General features: G+C 40.1%; 10 non-coding genes across 10 annotated transcripts in view; all 10 read right to left on the bottom strand.

The window, feature by feature from the left end:
* Nucleotides 1-337: 337 nt before the first annotated feature.
* LOC127998574 (5S ribosomal RNA) lies at nucleotides 338-456 on the bottom strand. The gene has a single exon (XR_008171408.1). It is a non-coding gene; the product is annotated as a 5S ribosomal RNA (ribosomal RNA).
* A 220-nt stretch (nucleotides 457-676) lies between these two features.
* LOC128001176 (5S ribosomal RNA) lies at nucleotides 677-795 on the bottom strand. The gene has a single exon (XR_008173947.1). It is a non-coding gene; the product is annotated as a 5S ribosomal RNA (ribosomal RNA).
* Nucleotides 796-1,306: 511 nt separating this feature from the next.
* On the bottom strand, nucleotides 1,307-1,425 carry LOC127995688 (5S ribosomal RNA). The gene has a single exon (XR_008168626.1). It is a non-coding gene; the product is annotated as a 5S ribosomal RNA (ribosomal RNA).
* A 365-nt stretch (nucleotides 1,426-1,790) lies between these two features.
* On the bottom strand, nucleotides 1,791-1,909 carry LOC127998189 (5S ribosomal RNA). The gene has a single exon (XR_008171038.1). It is a non-coding gene; the product is annotated as a 5S ribosomal RNA (ribosomal RNA).
* A 374-nt stretch (nucleotides 1,910-2,283) lies between these two features.
* LOC127998562 (5S ribosomal RNA) lies at nucleotides 2,284-2,402 on the bottom strand. The gene has a single exon (XR_008171396.1). It is a non-coding gene; the product is annotated as a 5S ribosomal RNA (ribosomal RNA).
* A 365-nt stretch (nucleotides 2,403-2,767) lies between these two features.
* On the bottom strand, nucleotides 2,768-2,886 carry LOC128000504 (5S ribosomal RNA). Its single transcript, XR_008173286.1, has one exon. It is a non-coding gene; the product is annotated as a 5S ribosomal RNA (ribosomal RNA).
* Nucleotides 2,887-3,106: 220 nt separating this feature from the next.
* On the bottom strand, nucleotides 3,107-3,225 carry LOC128001175 (5S ribosomal RNA). Its single transcript, XR_008173946.1, has one exon. It is a non-coding gene; the product is annotated as a 5S ribosomal RNA (ribosomal RNA).
* Nucleotides 3,226-3,736: 511 nt separating this feature from the next.
* LOC128001556 (5S ribosomal RNA) lies at nucleotides 3,737-3,855 on the bottom strand. The gene has a single exon (XR_008174324.1). It is a non-coding gene; the product is annotated as a 5S ribosomal RNA (ribosomal RNA).
* Nucleotides 3,856-4,218: 363 nt separating this feature from the next.
* On the bottom strand, nucleotides 4,219-4,337 carry LOC127998988 (5S ribosomal RNA). Its single transcript, XR_008171812.1, has one exon. It is a non-coding gene; the product is annotated as a 5S ribosomal RNA (ribosomal RNA).
* A 628-nt stretch (nucleotides 4,338-4,965) lies between these two features.
* The window catches only part of LOC128004875 (5S ribosomal RNA), a 119-nt gene continuing 84 nt past the window's right edge, over nucleotides 4,966-5,000 (bottom strand). Inside the window, exon 1 of the ribosomal RNA XR_008177549.1 lies at nucleotides 4,966-5,000. This exon is cut by the window's right edge and continues 84 nt beyond it. This is a non-coding gene — a ribosomal RNA (5S ribosomal RNA).

The following is a 5,000-nucleotide window of genomic DNA, read 5'->3' as shown; positions in this document are numbered from 1 at the left end:
CCAATCTTATCGCCAGTACATTATATAAGTAGGAAAGAAAACCCAAAAGCTTAAAGCACCTGGTATTGCTAGGCAGTCTCTCATCAAAGTACTAACCAGACCTAAACCTGCTAAGATTCAGAGATCGGGCATTGACTCTTTTTTTTTTTTTTTTTTTTTTTAATGAAAGATTATTATATAATTCGTGAAATTTTCCAAAAAGATTAAAGCACCTGGTATTCCCAGGCAGTCTCCCATCCATGTACTAAGCAGGCCCAAACCTGCTAATATTCAGAGATCAGGCATTTTCTCTATTTTTTGGCAAAATGATTATATACTAAGTGAAAAATGTCCAAAAAGCTTACAGCACCTGGTATTCCCAGGCGGTCTCCCATCCAAGTACTAACCAGGCCCAAACCTGCTTAGCTTCCGAGATCAGACGAGATCGGGCATAGCCAGGTTGGTATGGCCGTAAGCGAAGTCTGCTGCAAAGAGAGGGCTATTTAAAGACCAGCCAATCTTATCGCCAGTACATTATATAAGTAGGAAAGAAAGCCCAAAAGCTTAAAGCACCTGGTATTCCTAGGCAGTCTCTCATAAAAGTACTAACCAGACCTAAACCTGCTAAGATTCAGAGATCGGCATTGACTCTATTTTTTGGCAAAATTATTATATACTAAGTGAAAAATTTCCAAAAAGGTTACAGCACCTGGTATTCCCAGGCGGTCTCCCATCCAAGTACTAACCAGGCCCAAACCTGCTTAGCTTCCGAGATCAGACGAGATCGGGCATAGCCAGGTTGGTATGGCCGCAAGCGAAGTCTGCTGCAAAGAGAGGGCTATTTAAAGACCAGCCATTCTTATCGCCAGTACATTATATAAGTAGGAAAGAAAGCCCAAAAGCTTAAAGCACCTGGTATTCCTAGGCAGTCTCTCATCAAAGTACTAACCAGACCTAAACCTGCTAAGATTCAGAGATCAGGCATTGACTCTTTTTTTTTTTTTTTTTTTTTTTTAATGAAAGATTATTATATAATTCGTGAAATTTTCCAAAAAGATTAAAGCACCTGGTATTCCCAGGCAGTCTCCCATCCATGTACTAACCAGGCCCAAACCTGCAAATATTCAGAGATCGGCATTGACTCTATTTTTTGGCAAAATTATTATATACTAAGTGAAAAATGTCCAAAAAGCTTACAGAACCTGGTATTCCCAGGCAGTCTCCCATCCATGTACTAACCAGGCCCAAACCTGCTAATATTCAGAGATCGGCATTGACTCTATTTTTTTGGCAAAATTATTATATACTAAGTGAAAAATTTCCAAAAAGCTTACAGCACCTGGTATTCCCAGGCGGTCTCCCATCCAAGTACTAACCAGGCCCAAACCAGCTTAGCTTCCGAGATCAGACGAGATCGGGCATAGCCAGGTTGGTATGGCCGTAAGCGAAGTCTGCTGCAAAGAGAGGGCTATTTAAAGACCAGCCAATCTTATCGCCAGTACATTATATAAGTAGGAAAGAAAGCCCAAAAGCTTAAAGCACCTGGTATTCCTAGGCAGTCTCTCATAAAAGTACTAACCAGACCTAAACCTGTTAAGATTCAGAGATCGGGCATTGACTCTTTTTTTTTTTTTTAATGAAAGATTATTATATAATTCGTGAAATTTTCCAAAAAGATTAAAGCACCTGGTATTCCCAGGCAGTCTCCCATCCATGTACTAAGCAGGCCCAAACCTGCTAATATTCAGAGATCAGGCATTGACTCTATTTTTTGGCAAAATTATTATATACTAAGTGAAAAATGTCCAAAAAGCTTACAGCACCTGGTATTCCCAGGCGGTCTCCCATCCAAGTACTAACCAGGCCCAAACCTGCTTAGCTTCCGAAATCAGACGAGATCGGGCATAGCCAGGTTGGTATGGCTGTAAGCGAAGTCTTCTGCAAAGAGAGGGCTATTTAAAGACCAGCCAATCTTATCGCCAGTACATTATATAAGTAGGAAAGAAAACCCAAAAGCTTAAAGCACCTGGTATTGCTAGGCAGTCTCTCATCAAAGTACTAACCAGACCTAAACCTGCTAAGATTCAGAGATCGGGCATTGACTCTTTTTTTTTTTTTTTTTTTTTTTAATGAAAGATTATTATATAATTCGTGAAATTTTCCAAAAAGATTAAAGCACCTGGTATTCCCAGGCAGTCTCCCATCCATGTACTAAGCAGGCCCAAACCTGCTAATATTCAGAGATCAGGCATTTTCTCTATTTTTTGGCAAAATGATTATATACTAAGTGAAAAATGTCCAAAAAGCTTACAGCACCTGGTATTCCCAGGCGGTCTCCCATCCAAGTACTAACCAGGCCCAAACCTGCTTAGCTTCCGAGATCAGACGAGATCGGGCATAGCCAGGTTGGTATGGCCGTAAGCGAAGTCTGCTGCAAAGAGAGGGCTATTTAAAGACCAGCCAATCTTATCGCCAGTACATTATATAAGTAGGAAAGAAAGCCCAAAAGCTTAAAGCACCTGGTATTCCTAGGCAGTCTCTCATAAAAGTACTAACCAGACCTAAACCTGTTAAGATTCAGAGATCGGGCATTGACTCTTTTTTTTTTTTTTAATGAAAGATTATTATATAATTCGTGAAATTTTCCAAAAAGATTAAAGCACCTGGTATTCCCAGGCAGTCTCCCATCCATGTACTAAGCAGGCCCAAACCTGCTAATATTCAGAGATCAGGCATTGACTCTATTTTTTGGCAAAATTATTATATACTAAGTGAAAAATGTCCAAAAAGCTTACAGCACCTGGTATTCCCAGGCGGTCTCCCATCCAAGTACTAACCAGGCCCAAACCTGCTTAGCTTCCGAAATCAGACGAGATCGGGCATGGCCAGGTTGGTATGGCCGCAAGCGAAGTCTGCTGCAAAGAGAGGGCTATTTAAAGACCAGCCAATCTTATCGCCAGTACATTATATAAGTAGGAAAGAAAACCCAAAAGCTTAAAGCACCTGGTATTCCTAGGCAGTCTCTCATCAAAGTACTAACCAGACCTAAACCTGCTAAGATTCAGAGATCGGCATTGACTCTATTTTTTGGCAAAATTATTATATACTAAGTGAAAAATTTCCAAAAAGGTTACAGCACCTGGTATTCCCAGGCGGTCTCCCATCCAAGTACTAACCAGGCCCAAACCTGCTTAGCTTCCGAGATCAGACGAGATCGGGCATAGCCAGGTTGGTATGGCCGCAAGCGAAGTCTGCTGCAAAGAGAGGGCTATTTAAAGACCAGCCATTCTTATCGCCAGTACATTATATAAGTAGGAAAGAAAGCCCAAAAGCTTAAAGCACCTGGTATTCCTAGGCAGTCTCTCATCAAAGTACTAACCAGACCTAAACCTGCTAAGATTCAGAGATCAGGCATTGACTCTTTTTTTTTTTTTTTTTTTTTTTAATGAAAGATTATTATATAATTCGTGAAATTTTCCAAAAAGATTAAAGCACCTGGTATTCCCAGGCAGTCTCCCATCCATGTACTAACCAGGCCCAAACCTGCAAATATTCAGAGATCGGCATTGACTCTATTTTTTGGCAAAAATTATTATATACTAAGTGAAAAATGTCCAAAAAGCTTACAGAACCTGGTATTCCCAGGCAGTCTCCCATCCATGTACTAACCAGGCCCAAACCTGCTAATATTCAGAGATCGGCATTGACTCTATTTTTTTGGCAAAATTATTATATACTAAGTGAAAAATTTCCAAAAAGCTTACAGCACCTGGTATTCCCAGGCGGTCTCCCATCCAAGTACTAACCAGGCCCAAACCTGCTTAGCTTCCGAGATCAGACGAGATCGGACATAGCCAGGATGGTATGGCCGTAAGCGAAGTCTGCTGCAAAGAGAGGGCTATTTAAAGACCAGCCAATCTTATCGCCAGTACATTATATAAGTAGGAATGAAAACCCAAAAGCTTAAAGCACCTGGTATTCCTAGGCAGTCTCTCATAAAAGTACTAACCAGACCTAAACCTGTTAAGATTCAGAGATCGGGCATTGACTCTTTTTTTTTTTTTTATGAAAGATTATTATATAATTCGTGAAATTTTCCAAAAAGATTAAATCACCTGGTATTCCCAGGCAGTCTCCCATCCATGTACTAACCAGGCCCAAACCTGCTAATATTCAGAGATCGGCATTGACTCTATCTTTTGGCAAAATTATTATATACTAAGTGAAAAATTTCCAAAAAGCTTACAGCACCTGGTATTCCCAGGCGGTCTCCCATCCAAGTACTAACCAGGCCCAAACCTGCTTAGCTTCCGAGATCAGACGAGATCGGTCATAGCCAGGTTGGTATGGCTGTAAGCGAAGTCTGCTGCAAAGAGAGGGCTATTTAAAGAACAGCCAATCTTATCGCCAGTACATTATATAAGTAGGAAAGAAAACCCAAAAGCTTAAAGCACCTGGTATTCCTAGGCAGTCTCTCATAAAAGTACTAACCAGACCTAAACCTGTTAAGATTCAGAGATCGGGCATTGACTCTTTTTTTTTTTTAATGAAAGATTATTATATAATTCGTGAAATTTTCCAAAAAGATTAAAGCACCTGGTATTCCCAGGCAGTCTCCCATCCATGTACTAACCAGGTGCAAACCTGCTAATATTCAGAGATCGGGCATTGACTTTTTTTGGGCAAAATTATTATATACTAAGTGAAAAATGTCCAAAAAGCTTACAGCACCTGGTATTCAATCAATCAATCAATCACATTTATTTATATAGTGCTTTAAACAAAATACATTGCGTCAAAGCACTGAACAACATTCATTAGGAAAACAGTGTCTCAATAATGCAAAATTATAATTAAAGGCAGTATATTCCCAGGCAGTCTCCCATCCATGTACTAAACTGGCCCAAACCTGCTAATATTCAGAGATCAGGCACTGACTCTATTTTTTGGCAAAATTATTATATACTAAGTGAAAAATGTCCAAAAAGCTTACAGCACCTGGTATTCCCAGGCGGTCTCCC

The sequence above is a fragment of the Carassius gibelio genome, chromosome B22 (genome assembly GCF_023724105.1).
Source record: "Carassius gibelio isolate Cgi1373 ecotype wild population from Czech Republic chromosome B22, carGib1.2-hapl.c, whole genome shotgun sequence".
NCBI lineage: Eukaryota > Metazoa > Chordata > Actinopteri > Cypriniformes > Cyprinidae > Carassius > Carassius gibelio.
Note: the sequence above shows the minus strand (reverse complement) of the source record. Positions and strands in the feature narration are given on the sequence as shown.